Source organism: Pleurodeles waltl, chromosome 12 (assembly GCF_031143425.1).
Source record: "Pleurodeles waltl isolate 20211129_DDA chromosome 12, aPleWal1.hap1.20221129, whole genome shotgun sequence".
NCBI lineage: Eukaryota > Metazoa > Chordata > Amphibia > Caudata > Salamandridae > Pleurodeles > Pleurodeles waltl.
Genome location: NC_090451.1, coordinates 601070660 through 601092952, shown reverse-complemented (window position 1 = coordinate 601092952; position 22293 = coordinate 601070660). Strand labels below are relative to the sequence as shown.

The following is a 22293-nucleotide window of genomic DNA, read 5'->3' as shown; positions in this document are numbered from 1 at the left end:
TAGGATGTTACACACTCACAGCACTGACAATGATTGTGGGGTACAAGGCAGATGGTGGATCACAACTTTCCAGAGTCCACTTATGTTTCTGCTAAACAAATACATACGGTTGACATGGAATGTGAAGAGCATAAACAATATTGCCAAGCAAAATAAAATCTATTTGCATCAAAGATTCCAGAGAACTCATGTTATCGATCAGGCTGTTAGAAACACACTTGACAAGAGAAAAAGGCACCAAATAGGGGAAAAAAACACACACACAAAAGAGGGGGTCAACTGTTTCACAAACTGTACACTTATGCTAGGGTAGTGTTGATATGAGCGAGGCTCGGAGTACCAATCACAGCACTTAATAAACAGATAGGTCCACAGGGCACTTGGTATCAATTCTGAATAGACCACACAAATTAGAGTAAGACTCAAGTTGCAAAATGCTCTCCAGACTAAATGTATTGATTCTTTATCCATCTGCAGAACAGGCATTTCTACCAATGCTTTTAGGAGGTGACTATAATAGTGTGGATAACAGGTTGGGACATGTACCCATCCTCCTTCCCACCAGTCGCCTCAACTACATTCCTGGTGGCAGGGGGGGGCGTGGCCTGACGCCGATGGCAGAGGAAGCCTCTCCGTGAGGCTCCTGCCAGCGATTCCCACTCCGGTCCAGCCTGAAAGGCAGTGGACCCCCAAACCGCTCCATTGGCTGGCTGAATATGTGCAGGGGTCCCGAGGCTCATTTTGAGGGGCCCGATCCCGGAGAGAAGAGAGTTTCGGGGCCGAATTGGCGGCCGACGGAGTGCCGCGAAAAAAAAAAAAAAAGATGGCGGCCGCGATCTGAACGGCGTCCCCGGTGGCAGAAGAGCCACTAAAGCAATTCCCTGTTCCTTTCCCGCTCACCCCTCTGGGAGACAGGAAGTACAAGGGGCCCTGGTGGTTCCCTCTGGGGTCCCACGCCGACGAACAGTGGGGCCCAGCGCGGCGTCTGTGCTCGGATAAGGACCGCGGAGCACACACAACATGGCGACCGACACCCGAGGGAAGGACCGAGTGGATCACGGTGAGAGGCGATAATTCCGGGGTTCCCCCAGAGCTTCTTTGGCAGCTCCCCTCGGAGGAGGTCTGATCGCAGTCTACACGACAGCGCCGGGGGGTACTTCTGGGAGGCTTGACCCCATGGACCGCCTCAGGTGAGCTGGAACGAGGAGGGCGAAGTCGGCGACTTGATGGGGCGAACCTGGCCTGCACTGGGACACGGTGCATGCGGCCCCCCTCTACGGGGGTCCCCCTAGATGCGCAGTGCTACATACAGGAGAGTGCAGGGGGCCCCCAGACACTGGATGGGAGTCATGCATGCTTGAAGGCGCCCTCCACGAACGGCGAGGCTTTTTGGCTCGACGGGTCCACACCCTGACTGGGAGGAGAGAGAGTGTCCTATCTACCTGGCGTGTGGTGTACCTCAGGGGTTCTTAGCGGCCTAGAGTGCGGAGTGCGGCTGGCACTGGAAGGCGATAATCCTCTTACACGTGTACCGAGCGCCAGAAACAGCAAGTCTCTAATAAAAAGTTCGGCGATCCCTCTGGCAGTGCAGTATACAGCGCGGTGGTGGGAGAGTAGGGGTCCAGAGCCCACCGATCAGACGGAGTTGGAGCCATACCCCAGAAAATGGGTAAAGTCGGTCGCCAGAGGGACATAGAACAAAAAGGTGGGTCCTCAGCTGAGGCACAGGCAGTCCCGCCTGAACCCAGGAATGACGCTTCAGGAGAGGGCCGTGATGACCCCACACTTCAAGATGTCCTACAAGCTATAACGGCTTCCCGTGTAGCACTGGAGGGGAAAATCGACGCTTTGGCCACAGATCTCACAGTACTGCGAGATGATCACCGCCGCCTGGCCGAAAAGGTGTCCACCATCGACAGACAACTTAAAGAGCTCCTTCCAGAGGTCAAAGATGCCACTAAGTCTACACAGCAGCTGGAGACCAGGATCAAGGCCCTGGAATTAAGGGCCGAAGACGCGGAAAATAGATCGCGTCGCAATAACATACAGGTGATTGGTATGCCTGAAAGTGTTCCACAAACTGGCCTGGCGGAGTTCCTCGAGCGGTGGCTCCGAGAGGACTTAGCGGGCGACGGACTTTCTCCTTTTTTTGCGATCGAGAGGGCACATAGAGTTCCGTCGCGTCCTCCCCCTCCGGGAGCCCCCCGGCGACCTATAATAGCCAGGCTTCTTCATTACCGGGATAGGGATTACCTGTTGCATCAAAGCAGGGCCAAAGGGGACCGCACAATGGACAATCACACGGTTCGTATCTTCCCAGACTTCTCCCGGGAAGTACAGAAACAACGGGCCACCTTCAGAGCTGCAAAACAGAAACTGCGTCAATTGGGTCTACAATATGGCATGCTGTTCCCGGCGAAGCTTAGGGTAGTGACCAAAGACAGTACACAGTTTTTCACTACGGCGGAGGAGGTATGGCAATGGATTGATCTGCTTCCACATGAGGGGAATGGTCCTCCGGCACAGGGCCCTGAGCATGGACGGAGGAGAGGGGCTAAACGCAACACGGCCCGTATAGTAAATAGTCCCTCACCTGTGGAGATGCAAACTGAGAGACGAAAAGTCATGGAGGCAGCAGCTTCATTGAGCGGCTCTGATCGTGGATCCCAAGTACAGACTGCTGCGGACTGTGAACCATCTGATTCGGACCATGAATCCGAGACTTCCCAAGTATCCGACAGATCGGGCCCGGCCATAACACCGGGCACTTCTGACTGTATCATATGAGAGTCCTCCCATCGAACTACACTTGAGCCAGTTGTCCTGGTAATGAGAGCCTCCCCTGGCAGGCACCGTGGTGGCCGGTGAGGAGGGCGTACTAGCTGTCACTACGGCGGTCGTACCCGCCAGATGGATGAGACCGGGGTCCACAAGTACTACTATATCTTGCAATCCGGTAGTGGGGATTAGGGCGATGGCCCACTTCTTTTGTGATCTAGGAGTTACCCCACTTTCGATAATCTAGTTGACATTTCGCGAAGTTTGGATGAGAGTAGTTCAAACTTTTGTCCCGGGGAAGGGGAGTTGGGATGTTAATTGTTGGGGCTTGTTTAGCGGGAGTGATGAATGTTTAACACTGGTCTGCTGATGTTATATAATGTGAGAGTAGAGATCTTCGTGGTATATGCTAACCCTGCATGGGGTATGTCACAGATGGGGATTGAAACACAGTTATGGCGTCGTTAGGCACTTATACATTTCTCTCATGGAATGTACGGGGCATGCACACAATGTCTAAGAGATATAAGGTATTCTCACATTTACAGCGGAGGGGGATTCAGATTGCGTTGCTCCAAGAAACACATTTAACCCAGGCTGAAGGGCTAGCACTACAGAAAAGGTGGAGGGGCCAGGCATACTATACCTCTTATTCCGCATTCGCCAGGGGTGCCTTGATATGGATCAGAGCCGGGGTTCCATTCCAGTTATTAGACACGCTCATAGACCCAGAGGGACGTTTTGTAGCAATCCGGGGTCGATTGGAGGGAAGAGATCTAGCGTTGATCAATGTCTATGCCCCGAACTGGGACCAGGGTGAGTTCTTTACACGCTTATCGGGCCTCCTAGCCACCTATTTGCAGTTCCCCCTAGTGATGGGGGGCGACTTTAATTGTGTGGCCGATCCCTCCAGGGATCGCTCCCACCCTCCGTTACATGATTCCCCTCTGATGAGAGTAGCAGGGCTATTCTCCTCCTGGCAGGCGAGTTGGGGGCTGGTGGATGTCTGGAGACTAGTACACCCAGAGACCAGAGACTATTCCTTCTTCTCCCCCCGGCATGAGCTCCATGTCCGCTTGGATGTGTTTTTCTGCTCCCCAGACATTTTCCCTCAGGTGCATAATGTTGAATACCTGACCCGCACAATCTCTGATCATAACCCTCTATTACTAGAGTCACGCTGGGGTTCGCCCCCCTCTCGCATCCCCACCTGGCGGCTGAAGACTGAGTCCCTAGAAGACGCACCCTTTCGGGAGGAGCTAAGACAGCATATTACCCACTACTTTCTAGATAACGAGGCTTCGACCAATAACCCCTTGATTGAATGGGACGCTTTTAAAGTGGTGGTGCGTGGGCGCTGTATTGCGGGAGCGGTAGGGGTCCGAAGGACTCTACTTAGGGACACTGAACAAGCGGAGAGTGAGCTGCGAGAGATGGAGAAAAAAAGGCCTGAAAGTCCGCTCCTTCAACATACTATCTTAGAGCTTAGAGCAACGGTCGCTGACTGTGTGGAGCGTCTTCGATGCTTTGACTACCAAAACTATATTACACGAGCACACGGGGAGAGAGACAAAGCGGGTCGGATGTTAGCTTGGGTAATATCGCAAACGCATAAGACATCCCCTATCCTGGAAATGATATCGGAGGGTGGAAATCCCCTTCACGGGCAGGAGCAAATTAACTCTCACCTCATGTCCTTTTACGAACGATTATATAAAAGCACTCTTCGTCCTGTCGGTAACTCCACCGATAGTTATGCATCTAGTCTGCAGTTGCAGACACTACCACCAGATGTTGCGACACAACTTGAGGGAGCCATTACACAACCAGAGATTCGGAGGGCCATTAGAGAACTATCGAGGGGAAAGACTCCGGGGACAGATGGTCTCCCTATCGAATTCTATGCCACGTATATAGATTTGTTAGCTCCTAGGCTTGAGATTCTATATCAATCCGCCAGAGACCGAGGAATTTTACCGGCAACAGCGAGGAGGCGGTAATAGTGCCCTTGCTTAAACCTGGGAAAAATCCTGAGGAAGCTGGGGCATACAGACCTTTATCCATGCTGAACCTGGATTACAAGATCCTCAGCAAGGTTCTGGCCTCTAGGCTTCTCCCCCACATGGCAACACTAATACATACTGACCAGGCAGGGTTCATCCCGGGGCGCAACACAGCGGATAACATACGCAGATTTATAGCGGTCATGAACGATCGAAAATCGTCTAGCCCAGCCCCTGGAGTGCTCGCAGTCGATATAGAAAAGGCCTTTGATAGCTTGGAGTGGGCCTTCCTTTATACAGTGATGTCCCGCCTTCGTTTCGGACCTGAATACATTGCCTGGGTCAGATTGTTGTATACTGAGCCCACTGCTAGGGTACGGACAGGACGGATAATATCCAGACCTTATGTCGTCGAGCGGGGTACCAGACAGGGGTGTCCCCTATCGCCGCTGCTATTTGCACTGGCTATGGAGCCATTAGCGGCCGCAGCGCGCGGTGGTGGGGGGGGTCCCGGCATAGTGGCAGGGGGCAAGAGACATCAAATAGCGTTGTATGCGGATGATCTGTTGATCTTCTTAGACGATGTACACAGAGACCTTCCCCGGACCCAGCAGTTACTTTCGCAGTTTGGTGAGCTTTCTGGTCTTCGGGTGAATTGGGGCAAGACCGGCCTGTTTCCTTTGAACGCTACTGTAGCCCCACCATTAGAGTTGGGAAATGTCCAGTGGGTTCCAAGATGCCTCTCATACTTGGGGGTCAAGATTTTCCATGACCCACAGGATATAATAGACAGCAATATTGGAGGCTCATTGCGTTCCCTCCGTTCCAACATGGCTTTCTGGCAAACCTTACCTCTATCTGTAGCGGGGAGGGTAGCCATTCTTAAAATGGTGGTGTTGCCTCGCCTTCTGTATCACTTCACGGTCCTGCCAGTATGGATTCCTAAGGCCATATTTGCAGAACTAGAATCCATGGTCATAGCCTTTATCTGGGGGGGTGGACGGAAGCGAGTGGCTCTGGCCAAACTTCAGAGGCGGTCCACAGATGGAGGCCTAGCAGTCCCGGACTTTGAGGCTTACTACTTGGCAGCGCAATTCCAGTGGTTGGCGCAATGGATAGCCAACAGAGTAGCAACAGGGTTGGGGGTAAAGGCATTTACTCCCCCAGAGACTAGATTATACGAACTGTTGTTGGGGTGTCCGGGTACTGGGACGCATGATTCCCTTGAATTTAAAGTCCTTGCGCGCTGTTGGAGGAGCTTTTTGCGTAAACTTAAAGTAAAGGCCCCTTACTCCCCTGACCTACCCCTCTTGTCCCTAAGAGCTTTGCCCCATCGGGGTGACTGGGGAGGACTCCAGTCCTGGGTGGAGTCCGGGATACAGACGGTAGGAGCACTATTTAAGGAGGGGACACTGATGCCGTTTGAAGTCCTTCGGACACAATTCGGTCTACAGGGAGGACACTTCTTATTGTATGGCTCAGTAGTGGCTAGTATCAGGAAACACTGGCTGACACGGACAGGAGAGCTCACTACACAAACAACCTGTACATATTTGGCGACTTCTTCTGGCACCTTTAAGGCAGTTTCTAATTTTTACAGCAGGGTTCAAGCGGATAGGAACATACCTTTGACTCAACTCAAATCGTCATGGGAAGTAGACCTGGGCACAACTATATCCGATGTGGACTGGGAGCGTATTCTGGGGGGCTTCCCCAAAATGACTCGCAATGCCAGATTTAAGCTGATTAATTTTTATGTACTTCATAGGGCATATCTCACCCCTGAGCGGATCAGCAGGTACTTTGAAGTGGAAGGAGTAAATTGCCCGAGGTGCGGACTAGAGAAGGCAGAATTTAGGCATATGTTCTGGAGCTGCCCTACGGCGGAGGTGTATTGGGCGGAGGTGAGCCGTCTGGTGGCTGGAGCGATAGGAAGAGAAGTCCCTTGCACAATAGGGCATTGTCTGCTTGGCTGGTTTCCACGCACGGCTAAGTACAAAATAACCAACAGGTTCCGGGACTTGGCCTACGTACTGGCCAAGAGGGAAATAGCGATGTCCTGGAAGAATCCAGTTGGGCCGAGACTGTCCCTATGGACCAGAGAATTAACTAGGTGGGCTGGGTGTGAGAGCGCTGTTTTACATAGCGAGGCCAGAAGGGGTTGGCGGCCCCTGGAGGTGGCGCAAGGTTGGGACGCGATATTAGACTCCTTTAAGGAGGAATGCCGATTAGGTCCAGTCCCCTGATTGAATGATGTTTGGATGTTTTGAGAAGTTACCAATAGTCCCAATCCATTGGTGCCAGTACAGTTGACCCCGGGGCAGGATCCTACGGTTGGACTAGACAGGGTAAACACTCTCACACTGTGAGCGGAGGGTTGACTCCTTCATAGCACACCTACATACAATACAACTGTCCAGATAAGCTACCAGTACCATCACTGGGGGGTGGGGCACTGTTGGGGAGGTTGAGGGATGGGGGGGTAGGGTAGTTGTTGCAACATCAGATTGCTGTTAGTGCAGAGATGTGTAGATTGAAAAAGCTCTTGATCTCAGAGTCTATGTAGATCACTGTATATTCTCTTATACTATGTTTACCTACTCATTGGTTGATCGAAATTGCAATAAACTTTGTTTACAAAAAAAACTACATTCCTGGTGGCCAGGGCAGAGACCAGATAAGCTGAATATCTTTGGAAGCTCTTGCCTCATGAATATCGATTGCTTCTACATCAACACTGTGGTGGATATGGAGTGACAACTGGGTCCTGGAAACTCAAGACAGCTGCCCTGGGGGACCCGAAGTTTAGAAATGCAATACATGATGACATCAAGCACATCTTTGGGAGAAACAATGGAACTGCTGCAGCCATTTTGTTTTTCATAAAACTCTTTTATTGGAATTTACAAATATAAGAATAGACAACAGACAGCTACCTCAGCACATAATCATACATTATGTGGCAGAATCAATACCTTTCATTTCTTTGATAATATCATGTTATACCTTCTAGCCTCTATACCCAAAGAGATTGTATTCACAATTTTCATAGTATTAAACCCACCTCCCCAAGATAAGTTTGTGTTTCTGCTTATGTGTTTTCTTTGCTCCAACACCAGTCTCCACTTAGATATTGAGGTGGCTGTAGCAGCTCTTTAAATTTGGGCAACGTCCCTCTTGGGTATTAGCTAGCTTCACGAACAGCTTTATTTACCTATTAGTATTTATGTCACCTAAAATCTTAAAATGGATTGTACGACGGAACACCGACTTTAAAAACAACTTCTGCCTTAACAACGAGGTCGGAACACCGACCTCGTTCTTACTACTAATGATTTTACCACAAATGCCTTAACACTGATATTTCGTTGTAAAGGCATTCCTGATAAAAGCATTAGTAATAGGCACCATTCACCCTACATCCCTCCCCCCTCCCCCCAACCCCACCCCAAAACCTAAAACCCCCTGACCCACCACCCCCTCCCCAAAACCAAAAACGCCCCACCCCAAAACCCCCTGACTCCCCACCCCCTCCCCAAAACCAAAAACGCCCCACCCCCCCAACCCCACCCCAAAACCTAAAACCCCCTGACCCCCCACCCCCTCCCCAAAACCAAAAACGCCCCACACCCCCAACCCCACCCCAAAACCTAAAACACCCGCCCCCCCACCCCCTCCCCAAAACCAAAAATGCCCCACCCCCCCAACCCCACCCCAAAACCTAAAACCCCCTGACCCCCCAAAACCCAAAACGCCCCACCCCCCCAACCCCACCCCAAAACCTAAATCCCCCTGACCCCCACCCCAAAACCAAAAACGCCCCACCCCCCAACCCCACCCCAAAACCTAAAACCCCCTATCCCCCCACCCCCTCCCCAAAACGAAACCCCCCCCACCCCCCAAAACCTAAAACCCCCCACCCGCCCACCCCCTCCCCAATTCCTAAACCCACCACTTACCTTAGTCGACCCCTTCTCACCTGCGTCGTCCTCCTTCGCCAACTCCCTTCTTTGTACCTTAACCCCTTAGCTGCTGGGCCTTTTCCCCCCCAGTGCTGAGCCCTTTTTTGGCTATTTGGGGTAGTTCGCGCTTAGGGCTTCATAACTTTTTGTCCACATAAGCTAACCACGCCAAATTTGCGTCCTTTTTTTCCAACATCCTAGGGATTCTAATGGTACCCAGAGTTTGTGGTTTGCCCTGGAGTAGACCAAGAAAATAGCCAAAATACAGTGAAAATTTAGTTTTTTCCAAAAAAATGGGAAAAAAGGGCCGCCGAAGAAGGCTTGTGGTTTTTTCCCTGAAAATGCCATCAACAAAGGGTTTCTGGTGCTGAAATCACTATCTTCCCACCTTTCAGGATCGGGCAGACTTGAATCAGAAAACCACATTTTCCAACACAAATTTGGCATTTTACTGGGACATACCCCATTTTTACTATTTTTGGTGCTTTCAACCTCCTTCCAGTTAGTGACAGGAATGGGTGTGAAACCAATGCTGGATCCCGGAACGCTAAACATTTCTGAAAACTAGACAAAATTCTGAATTCAGCAAGGGGTCATTTGTGTAGATCCTACAAGGTTTTCCTACAGAAAATAACAGCTGAAATAAAAAAATATTGAAATTGAGCTGAAAACAACAGCCATTTTTCTTTATGTTTTACTCTGTAACTTTTTCCTGCGATGTCAGATTTCTGAAAGCAATATACCGTTTTGTCTGCTGGACTCTTCTGGTTGCGGGGATATAAAGGGCTTATAGGTTCATCAAGAACCCTACGTACCCAGAGCCAATAAATGAGGTGCACCCTGCAGTTGGTTTTCATTCTATACTGGGTATACAGCAATTCATTTGCTGAAATATGAGGAGTGAAAAAGAGGTATCAAGAAAACCTTTGCATTTCCAAAATGGGATCAAGATAAGGTTTTGAGGAGCAGTGGTTATTTGCACATCTTTGAATTCCGAGGTGCCCATACTAGCATGTGAATTGCAGGGCATTTCTCAAATAGACGTCTTTTTTACACACTCTCTTATATTTGGAAGGAAAAAATGTCGAGAAAGATAAGGGGCAATAACACTTGTTTTGCTATTCTATGTTCCCCCAAGTCTCCCGATAAAAATGATACCTCACTTGTGTGGGTAGGCCTAGCGCCCGCGACAGGAAATGCCCCAAAACACAACGTGGACACATCCCATTTTTTCACAAAATACAGAGCTGTTTTTTTGCAAAGTGCCTACCTGTAGATTTTGGCCTCTAGCTCAGCCGGCACCTAGGGAAACCTACCAAACCTGTACATTTTTGAAAACTAGAGACCTAGGGGAATCCAAGATGGGGTGACTCGCGGGGCTCTGACCAGGTTCTGTTACCCAGAATCCTTTGCAAACCTCAAAAAGTGGCTAAAAAAACAAGTTTTCCTCACATTTCGGTGACAGAAAGTTCTGGAATCGGAGAGGAGCCTCAAATTTCCTTCCACCCAGCGTCCCCCCAAGTCTCCCGATAAAAATGATACCTCACTTGTGTGGGTAGGCCTAGCGGCCGCAACAGGAAATGCCCCAATACACAACGTGGACACATCACAGAAAACAGAGCTGTTTTTTGCAAAGTGCCTACCTGTAGATTTTGGCCTCTAGCTCAGCCGGCACCTAGGGAAACCTACCAAACCTGTACATTTTTGAAAACTAGAGACCTAGGGGAATCCAAGATGGGGTGACTCGCGGGGCTCGGACCAGGTTCTGTTACCCAGAATCCTTTGCAAACCTCAAAAAGTGGCTAAAAAAACAAGTTTTCCTCACATTTCGGTGACAGAAAGTTCTGGAATCTGAGAGGAGCCACAAATTTCCTTCCACCCAGCGTTCCCCCAAGCCTCCCGATAAAAATGATACCTCACTTGTGTGGTTAGGCCTGGTGCCTGCGACAGGAATAGATCACACAACGGTCAATGTTGGTCCTTACGTGAGGCAGCTGTTAACCCTGGGGTGATCCATTCCTGACACAGACACTAGGTGTAGGCACTCAAGTGGGGTAGTGTTTTTATCAGGACAGGTGAGGAGTCACTGGGTGGTAGGAATATTGTGGATCCCAGCATATTCCTGTAGTTTGTGTGACAGAAATGCGAGAAAAATTGAGTTTTTTTTCAACATTTCAGCTTTGCAGGGTATTCTGGGTAAGAAAACTTTGGGGAAGCCACACAAGTCACACCTCTGTGGACTCCCCCGAATGTCTAGTTTCCAGAAATGTTTGGGTTTAGTGTGTTTCTCTATATGGCCGCCGAATCCAGGACCAAAAACACAGGTGCCTGCCTTACAAAACCAGTTTGTTTTGCCATGGATAATTTTGATGTCTCCACAATATGATTTGGGTGGTGGAATTTGGGGCTGAACTAAATTGGGGAGCTCCCAAGAGAGCACTCTCTCTCTGCTTGCCGCCGCATTCACCTGCTCTCTGGGTTGGCCTAACCCACTATTACCCAGTTGCACAAACAGCTTGCGAAGGGACAGCAGGACTGTCCTCATCACCTCCCTCATAATGTACTGGAAGAGGAGTTATCGAATGGGACTCCTCTGACTGAAAAATCACTCCCAGAGTCTGCGCCATTGTCCTATCCCTCAGATGCTGTCTCAGTATCTGATGTCTGTCTCTGATCCTATGTTAGAGCGGTCCTCTATAACCCGAGTGCAGGCAGCAGTCATCCATCAAGATGCCATCTCTGCTATTGGCTAAACTGTTGCTCTAAAACACTAGCCTACGTAGACAGTCACAAAATCGATGGTGTGTGAGATACGTGCAACAGTAGAGGCCACCTTACCTGCGCTTCTTCCCTCAATCAGCACGTACTTTCAAGACACTCAAAAAACACCTTGTCACATACCATTTGTCACAGTCTTTAGCACCTCCTGCGCCCAGTCCAACAATCATTATTGGTGCTCCCACTCCCTCCTCCTCGGATTCCCTCATTACCACCCAGCAAAAGTGCCCTTCATCTCTCCATAGACTTTGCTAATGTACTCAGCTATTTACATAAAATACAGATTTGCTCTTTGCAGTAGGCATATAAACCTTCTGCGCTTCTTTATGGCACTAAAACTGCCACTAGACAAGTCGGACCCTTTTCCCCCCCAGGGAAACCACACACATATTGACAAAAGTGATATATATATGACAGCCAATCACCTGAAACTCAACTCAAGCAAAACCGAAATAATCCTCTTTGGCCCACACAAAAACACCTGGGACCCCTCATGGTGGCCCACCACGCTAGGCCCTGCACCCACCCCCGCCAACCACGCACGCAACCTCAGCATCATCCTAGACTCCTCCCTCTCGATGACCCAACAAATCAACGCTCTCACCTCCTCATGCTTCAACACACTCCGTATACTGAAAAACATTCAAATGGATCCCCACAGAGACCAGAAAAACTGTCACTCACGCACACATCAGCAGCAGGCTTGATTACGGAAACGCCCTCTACGCCGGCACCACTCTAAAACTCAAGCGCAAACTACACGCATCTAGAACTCAGCAGCACGACTCATCCTCGACCTCCGCCGACACGAACACATCTCTCCACACCTCAAATCCCTCCACTGGCTCCCCATTGACAAAAGGATCACCTTCAAGATCCTCATCCTCGCACACAAATCACTCCACAACACAGGCCCTGCCTACCTCAACGAGAGTCACCTTCCACACCCCCACACGAAACGTCCGCTCAGCTGACCTCTCTCTCGCCTCTGTCCCCCGCATCAAACACACCACCACCGGGGGCAGATCCTTCTCCTACCTTGCACCCAAAACCTGGAACGCCCTCACAACCCACCTTCGCAAGACCCAAAACCTATTTCTTTTCAGGAAGGGCCTCAAAACCTGGCTTTTCGAACAGTGAACCTCCCAGCCCCTTTCCCTCCCCCCGCCCCCCCCCCAAGCGCCTTGAGACCCTCACAGGTGAGTAGCACACTTTATAAATCTCTTTGGTATATATAGAACTACCTCTATATATATATATATATCTATGTACATAGATATATCTATAGATATATCCATGTACATAGATATATCTATCTACATAGATATATAAATATAGATCTATATATAGATCTATTTTTTTTAGTTGTTGTATGGTTTCCTTGGGGGCCAAAATGGCCCCCAGGGAAACCCAACAACATCTAAAAAAAAAATTGCCCCCACAGGGGGTCACCCTGCCCACGGGCGACCCCCTGTCATTTTATTTATTTTGTATTTTTATGAAAAAAAAACAATCCCCTGGGGGGGGGGGGGCGCGATCGCGCCCCCCCCACCCCCCCGGGGGCACCTACCTTTTTTTTTTAAATTAATTATGCCCCCGGGGGGGGCGGCCCCTTTTCCGAGGGGGCCGCCCCCCCAAAATGAAATCCCTGGCGTCTAGTGGTGTTTCCTGGCCCCCGATCGCAGCTGTGCTGCGATCGGGGGCCAGGAAACACTTTGAGAAGGCCTCGTAAGAAAGGGGAGACTCTCCCCTTTCTTACGAGGCCTTTTCAAAGTGTTTCCTGGCCCCCCGATCGCAGCTGTGCTGCGATCAGGGGGCCAGGAAACCTGAAAGTGTTTCCTGGCCCCCGATCGCAGCACAGCTGCGACCGGGGGCCAGGAAACACTTTCAGGAAGGCCTCGTAAGAAAGGGGAGTGTCTCCCCTTTCTTACGAGGCCTTCCTGAAAGTGTTTCCTGGCCCCCGATCGCAGCACAGCTGCGATCGGGGGCCAGGAAACACCACTAGACGCCAGGGATTTCACTTTGGGGGGGCGGCCGAACGTGGGAAAGGCCGTTTTCCCCCATCAAAGCAGGAAGCGGCCGCAAGGCTGCTTCCTGCTTTGATGGGGAAAACACCTTTGCAACGTCAGCGCGCCGCGAGGCGTGCTGACGTCACAAAGGGGCGGGTGGGGGGGCGGGGGGAGACACGGAAGCTTCCGTGTCTCCGGGGGGGGGGGTTTAAAAAAATAAATAAATCCTCGGGTGCGACGCACCCGAGGATTTATTGATACCCTTCCTGGTGTCGGCCACTGGTCGTGACCCGCACCAGGGAGGGTGTGTGGGCGTCGGCCAGTGGCCGACGCCCGCAACGAAGAGGTTAACCACGCATGTTCGTTGTTCAGAACATACGTTGTTAAGGCACAAAATAGCGGAGTCGTGGTTAAAAAAAAGCGTTGTTGCGCTTTCGTTAACCACGACTTTCGTAAAAAAGAAAAAAAGGATGTTTCCCCTTAAAATGGCCATTTGAAGTGTAACTTCAAAAGGTGCTCCTATTACATTGGATTGTGGCATTGTCTTTCTCATGGGGAAATAGTATGAGATTTGCTGCATTAACTTCCCTTAGCACCTAATGTCTATTGCTGTATCATTCCAGACAATCACAACAGTTCTAGTTGCTGGTGGAACCTCCTTGGACAAGTGTTTTCCATATAAAAAGTATAAAGGGTTAGCATGTCCCATAGCCCACCTCCTGCTATTGTAGGCCAAGTACCGCCTAGGTGCATGAATCCGACCATTAACCATTGCCAAATGTGATGCACAACATAAGGTCAGACAATCGGATATTGCCACACTACTACCAAATTTGGATTTGCAGCACACTTGGTACTCCACTGTGCCATATGAATAAGCAGACCAACAACGTTAGGCACAGAAAGAATCTAAGGTATTCTTTTCTTACCTCAGTGATATTAAGAGAGAAGTCCAGTGTGCTCTTAACTCGGTTCATACAGGGGAAAATCTTACTCCCCCAATATTGACCATGATCTACAGATACTTATTATTAAATCATCCTACTGGTTTTATTTTCAACCTGGCTCGTATGACCCACCTGATTGTGTGTACCTACTCCCAAAAGATACACTCAATATATCCCAATTGACCCAGAGTCAGACTGGGGTCTAAATAACTCTACTATATGCTTCGCCCTTGGTATGGATCCCCCGGAGTGCTTCAAGTAGACTATCAAATCATTTGCATAGAGCAAAACTTTACAGATAATCATGTGCGACTCATTATAGCCTTCAACCTCTTTTTTGTCTGCTCTGATAAATACCGTAGGGGATTCCATTGCTACTGTGCACAACAGCCGCACGAGCAAGACGTCCTGCCATGTTTCTTATTGCAAACCACAGTGATAGGATTCCCTTCACCAGAACTCTAGCTACCAGGTACTGGGTAAATTCCCCCTGCCATTTGGGCCGGGTTGACAACCTCCCATATAGCCCCAGGGAAGTCAACTGTTCAGACATTGCTTTCATAATTCCCTTCAACACCCTCCCTAAGGGATTTATTTAAGGAGTCCTTCTGCAGTCAATAAGGATGTATTCACCATAGACAAGCATCCCTCTTGGTCCCAGTGTCTATTTTCACACCTACTGGGTCACGTTCTGAGAGACCCTTGCATGGATGTGCTTATTTTTAATTCTCTTGTCATTGGTCAAGGGGATAGAAATATAATCGAGTGGTGAGAATGACTCGTATGGTCTGGAAAAGAAGGTGTAGCATCTTTCCCCATATACTTAATGTGTCCGCAAATGAAACCTGCTTGGTTTGACTCTGGGCTGTGTAACTTTCTGGTGGTGCCTGTCAACACCCTGCATCCCAAAAGTATTTGCCCCAATGGTGCTTCCAGCAGAACTGCACCTTGAGCACTTAGAATGTCTCCTGACAATGTTGGTGATGCATTAACACAGGTTAACATCGACCTGTGAACTGACCGGTCACCATCAGAAATCTGACTAATTTGTCTACCCATGTTTGCTGGATGTTATAAGGGAGTTGATTTTTAGGTAGAATCACCATCCTCATCGATCCGTGTGTGAATACAGGAAGGAGAAAACTACTAAATCCATAGGAGCCCACTAAGTCACACTCGTTCCCTGATGTGTGTTCCTGGAACAGGAGAATGTCTGTCCCATACCTGTTGCTGTCTTCAGGGCAGCTAGCTTCTTAACTTTGTTGCATAGCAGTTTACACTCCAAGACAGGAGAGGCATCAGTGGACTAAGTGCCATAGAATAGACAGTGTGGTCTAAATCTAAACATTCAACAGAAATAATCTCCCCCCCAACACACACTTCAACCCGTGAAACATCTATTGAGTAATCTATAGAAGGAACACCTTCTGAGCTAAACATTAAATCCAGTAACAGCCCAACAATTCCCCACCGTTGTGACTGACATTGCTAAGTGATCAAATTTAAGTGACTCTCTAACACCCATTTGATTTAAGTTTCTTGCTTGGATATGCGCTTGGCATCCTGGAGTTATCATAATTTCGGTTTTGATCAACCCTCCAGGATCTCTCTGAAGCACATTTTAATTCTTTTCGCCGGACATCTCGTGCACCCTCTATGACACATGGCCAAAAAACCCCAGTAAGCATTCCAATGCTCCTTTAGAGTCTCTTCTAGCAAGAGTTGGCCACTAGAGACCCTTAACTTCTTATGCCCCCTTCCCCCTGTTTCCTCCTGGTCAGCATCAGTGCCACATTTACCCTTCCATTATCACCCCCACCTGAGTTCTTTGGTCTCAAGTGTTCCCAATACTTCTCTTTTAATGCCTGCCCTACACGGGTTCCAATGCCAGATTCTTTAGTTGGTGGTGTATTTGCCTTTTTTAATGCCTCTGCACCTCTTGTCTGGATCTGTAGACCATTGAATCTAGTCTTCCATCAGTTTTCTTTGGATGCACCTGCCTTGGTACACTGCACTCTTCCAACCAGCTCCAGGCTTGGGAGGGCGCTTCAACGAAATGGGGGTCAATGTGAAAGAGGACTTTCATCTTAGCTCAGTACAGCAACATCTATTTCCTATTCATTGATTCGAGTTTCACCTTAACAAGATCCTACAACTTTATTTTTGTACCATCCGTGTATAGTCTAAGAAAACCAGATGCTCTGTGAGTTCTAGAGCTCTTACCCTGAGGTCTCTGACTGTTTCGAGGTTTAGACTTTTTCTCTGTAGCTCAGGAACTGTTGCAAGGGAGTGCCCGGGGAGAGGTGCGGTTTCAGTGTGAGGGCCTGGTGGGCCCTTTCCATCAGAAGCACACTGAAAGTTTATCCTCTCCTAGAAAGTGCTTCAGTGATGCCTTTATGAATCTCTTTCGGTTAGTGCCCTAAATCACATTCCAGGAATCTGATGAAGCTCACATTATTTTGGTGGAAATGGGTTTCTGAATCTAAGGCCCTGACTGACAGCTATTGAACGTAGCTGTTGCATTGTGAACTTGACCTCTTTGACTGTATCCCCGAGTTCCGAGATGCAGCCCTTCTTCTAAGTGACATGGTCTGCCTCATTTCTATAGTCCTGTCAAAGGAGGTTCACATCTAGCTTGACCAGGCCAATTTTAATTTCCAGTGCTTCATTTGAACCATGGATTGGTTGTAATAAATAGCAGGTCTGTGAAGCGAGGTTCACCAGCAACTACACCCAAGCAGAAGTTGTGGTCTCTTCCACTAGACCCCTTTGTTTGTCTGTGTCGGGGTGGGGGGGCATGATCTTTGAAAATGTATCCATTTTGCTCTTTGGTGGCTGTAATAGTCTTTTTTTAGCTATCTGAAATTCTCTTTACTCCCTTCTATATACGTAGATATAAGAATGGTATTCAACTCTGCAGATCCAGTGAACACAACATAACTCCACTTTCCAGGTCTTGTGTATTCCAGTACAGGGATCGAAAAATCATAAAAATTTTACTACACCTGCAGGTCAAGTAAGTTAAATAATCTACTCGCCCTAACTGTAATGTACTTGATCTGTAAACGGGTCTCAAATTGTGTGATCCTAGACAAATAGTTTACAGAGTTGCCTTTATCTTAATTCTCACATATGATTGCACCTTCAAATATGTGAGCTCAGCATTTCTGCAGTACAAAAAAACCCTCTTTTGTTTGATTAAGTAAACTAAGGTTTGCTGCATGCATCACAAGAATCTAGCCCACATACCCATGAGGTCTAGCCCACATAACCTAGTTTACTAACAACATTGCCATCAGGGCAGGAGTGTTTCTCAGTTTGTTTAAACACTCAATTTAAATAAATATATTACTAAACCATGATGTCGTAACATTGTCATCTACACACATAACTTTCCAGGAAATGTCCAAAAACCACTCCACTAACTTGCAGCTTTACTGATAAAACTATATAGTGTATTAACAATCTGTGAAAATTGGGTTTCAGAAAACATATCCTTTGCACATCAACATGTAAAGTATTCTGATTTGTTTTCATCCTATTAAAATATTTTTTCATCACACATAAATATAAAAAAGAGCTTTCACAACTACTCAAATATATATTTTGAAATGTTTGCACAGTTGACTTAGTCATTTAAATGTTGTGTGTTAGGAAAAACCTGACGCCCGATATCCTTTTATTTCACATTCTAACCAGCAGGTCACACAGTTCACCTTACAAAGTCCTGGAAATCTGCGGTCAGAAGGAAAATTCATTGTAAGAAAAATGACTTTTGACCTCTGTCTGTGAACACAGAGGAAATGTGACATTCCGACAAGATTTAAAGGCATCTTTTATTGCCCCTCAACTTTTCAACTCAACAGAACACCTGTTCATTGTCCACTCGCCAGAAGGGACGAAGTATTAAAAATATCTCAACCTGATCAAATAAGACTCACCAATGTGAGCGGTCGAGTGGATTTTTCGAGCCCTGCTGAGTACAGGGTGTTGGTGCAATAGGGCTCTGACCCGCCAGCCCCATTCAGCATGAGCAGCATGGGCAGTCGGATATTTGTGGGGTAGCAGGTTTAAGTGTGATCCTTAGTTCTTAGGTAACCCCACACCCCAATGATGGGTATGTGCCAATTGTGACCATGATCTTGCTATCCCTGTCTTGCGAAGACTATTTCAGTCAAATTGGTCAGGTTCTCTACTAAATCCAGGGGTATGAGGCACCATAACCACCTACTTCTCCCAGACTGGAAAACATAAGTTCAGGTCAGAGCAGCCACTTGGGCTTTTCTGTTTGTGGCCCCGGGCACAAATAGTAGGCAAGGGAAAAGGTGGGAGGGAATTGTGTCACCTTCTCATCAACCTAATCCTTGAGTTACAGAGAGCAGTGCTGCAACCTGCCTCCAGATCCCAGATGCTGCAAGGTCGGCCCCAATACTGCTCGATCAATCAAGCATGACTTCCCAAGCCCATCCACAGTAGTCTCCTCATCTCATCCAAGTTAGTGGGAGGAATTTTGTTATTCACCAAACTGATGCCACCTGTCAGCAAATTCAGCCCACTGCCTACTGCTTCTTGCCATGTACCTCCAAACTACAGCCAATCCAGCACAGAGCAGCACTGCCATTTTCCTTTGCCTAGCAGTAGCCCTTGCCTACATCAATGCTTGGTGATCCTCCTGTTCCAGAGTTGCCTTTGCAAAAACACCATCAGTGGATTATGTTGCAAGTTCTAAGATCCTGGATGCCCCATGGGATCTGATCCTACACACTATCATTGAGGATGTACGCATGTCCTAGGAGAAGTGCACAGATATGCGGCAAGCCATGCCCCCTTCCACATTTTAAGGCCATGACAATTAAGGTGGTAATAAAGGGATACTGCATTAGTACACTGCAAGATATTAAGATATTAATGAAGGAGGTGGAATGTTAGAAAAACAGGTAGTTCCTTCTAGCCCAAAGACACGTTCAAAGCCGCATAAGGGTAGGGTCACATTTGCTACATATGCTCAGCTGCTGGAACGGCTGCAATAACTTGACTGCAGAAACTACAACACTCGTGAAGAATACTAGGCCAGGTGACTCCTGGCATGGCTGATCAAACCGGAACTCAGAGACCCAATCACTAGTGTTTACAACAATTCTAGTCCAGGGCCTTATACCCAAAAGGAATCAATCAATTCTTCCTATAATAGTACTTGAGGCTGTATGTCGAAAAAGGGATAGCTTCCAAGTGTTTTCATGACATCTAGAGAGGACAAATTTAACCTCTTTACCCCCAATCCCAGTGAAAGACTTTGAGAAGCAGATGAAAATAGCAAAAGCAAAAACCAGCAGAAGTCTACCTGGAGATGGTAACTTATGTTCAGAATTGTGTATTACTTCTATAGATATCCTAGCACCAAAGAGTCACACCAGGCAGCATACCAGGAGATGGTGCTAGCACCTACAAAAAGTAAGGCCATGATATTTTCATCCCCAAACTTGGTTGAGCATCGCAACACAAATCATTTAGAAGATTGTCAAAGGGACCACTGATTACAATATTCTTAGTAATCCCATTGCAAACTGCTTAAATAAGATACTACAATTATTCAGCCAGAACAAAGAGAATGTATACCTGGCTCGACTACTTCTCCCAGTTTGAGAAGCTTGTTCAATCTACTTGTGCTGATACCTTCATAAGCCTCTAACCTGGGGGTTTGTTTGTAGATTTGGATGTCTTTCGACCTGGTCATCTGGAGGTGTATCTTTGAAACACTACAGAGAACAAGACAGAGAGACACCGTGTTGAAAATGGATCACTGTAATATAAGCTGCTCCGACTGTCAGAGTCTGTAATGGACAAGTGTTAGCTCTCTTGTGTGATATTTTCCTGAGAAGACATTGAAAGAAAAATCCAACGGGGGGACACATGCCTGCTGCCTCTAATGATTTTTGCATTAGTTATGGAATTCCCTGCAAATATAATGCAGCTGCAGGAAAGAAAAAGGGCATCTTTATATCAGGGGCAGTCCATGCTATTTTGTTATATGCAAACACCATTTTATTGTACCAGAGGGATGCTAGCTCTGCATTGGATTAGGCCTGGAACAGTTCAGACAAATGTTTATACTAGAAGTTTGTTGCTCTAAATCATGCCCAGACTGTCAGGCCTTCGCAAGTCCGGACAATTTGGCCCACACTGAATCACTTCCTTACTAGGGAACAGTAAACATTTTGCCAGTTGGGGATCCAGCTATACCACACTAATGCTGACATGACTCAAGGCAACATTGCCAAAAGCACCTGAGGCCCATGCAGCAATGCTGTTTTTTGAGAACTCTTACCTATTTCAATTACTGACATGGTAGCAATGGCAAAAACTGATCTTACCAACTGGTATACTATTTTGCCATATATCCTACCTGGTAACCTATTTCATGGAGAATCGAACACCATTCTATGTTCTTTGATCTGGAAAATGATTGACACAGACTTCCTGTGTCAAAAAAGGCCTAGGAATCATGATTATGAGTACTGTCATTTGGCAGCACAGTTGAAATAGATGAACTGGTGACTTGTGGACACCTTCCAGTGGAGAAACTGTATGTGACAGCTGATTTCCTGCTGAACATTATTGTGTGCATGCTCCTAAAACCTCAAAACTTACAGCGGAAACTACATCAACTAGTAGGAATAGCCAAGCATTGCTGGCCACAATGTTTCAAACTGACGTCCTCTAAGGAAGCATATGTACCTAGAAGAAAGTCAGTGACATTACTTTGCAAGGCACTCACTGAAAAGACAGACACTGACTTGTTTGGCCTATGGGAACAGACTTGATAGAGCAAGACTGAATACTAATATAAAGACATAAAACCAAAATCTGCTAGAATGTCAAAGTTTAAAACACTAACATTAACTTTATTTTTGCACAGAACATACCTTACTCTCAAATGACTAGGTAAAATATACTCAGCTAATACAGCAAAGTGTGTTGTTTCAGGGGGCAGATTTCTACCAAATGGTCATCTTACCTTATTGTTGCTTTTCATGGAGAAACGTTTACACTAGCACTGGAGTGAATGGTGAATAGAACCGAAGACCTAAAGCCTGAAAAAAGTCTGTTGGGCCTAACACCCAGGCCAAATAATAAGGAACTTAATAACAATTTGTATATGGGGTTAGTAATTGCTAAAAGATACACTATGCTTGCATGGGAGGAAATAATGCAATTATTTAAGAATGCAGCTGATGACAACTGCCATGACCTTATGTTATGAGGGTTTAGAATATTACACACTCATGGGTATGTTAGGAACAAAATTACAACTCCTACCTTTAAAAAACAGTTCCCTCTGGACAGCCACCATCCTTAATTCAAGCTCAGCAGAGAACGCCTTTACAGCAGGACATCAAGATGCAAGATCTAAAACTATCGGCAATGCTATAAATGCATATCAGAATTGGCCAAATCCGCTCACTAAAGCTGAAATGCTCGTGCACGAGTTTTTGGTGTACTATAAATTTTATATGAGATATGGATGTAAATAACACAGCTGCAAGTTCGAACAGGACCCCGTTTAAACAAGTATTAAAATTAACACTTGTTGATCAGCCACGTAAGTCTTAAATGCATTACTATATGCATTGGAAAAAATATGAAAAGGTTTTAAAAAGCCTTGCTCTGTCTGCTGTTGTCCCTACCCACCATCCTTCAGGTGTTCTGTACAACGTGCAGCGGGCCACCCTTTTTTGGTGCACAAGACGTTTTCGTTTTGCTCCCTGCTACAATATGTTCCATAGTTCAATGGTAGACGATCATCCTTGGAGTACAA

At 47.4% G+C, this 22293-nt stretch overlaps 1 protein-coding gene across 5 annotated transcripts in view; it reads right to left on the bottom strand.

The window, feature by feature from the left end:
* Positions 1–22293, bottom strand: part of USP21 (ubiquitin specific peptidase 21) — a 409008-nt gene that overhangs the window by 117863 nt on the left and 268852 nt on the right. The gene's annotated exons all lie outside the window — the stretch shown is intronic.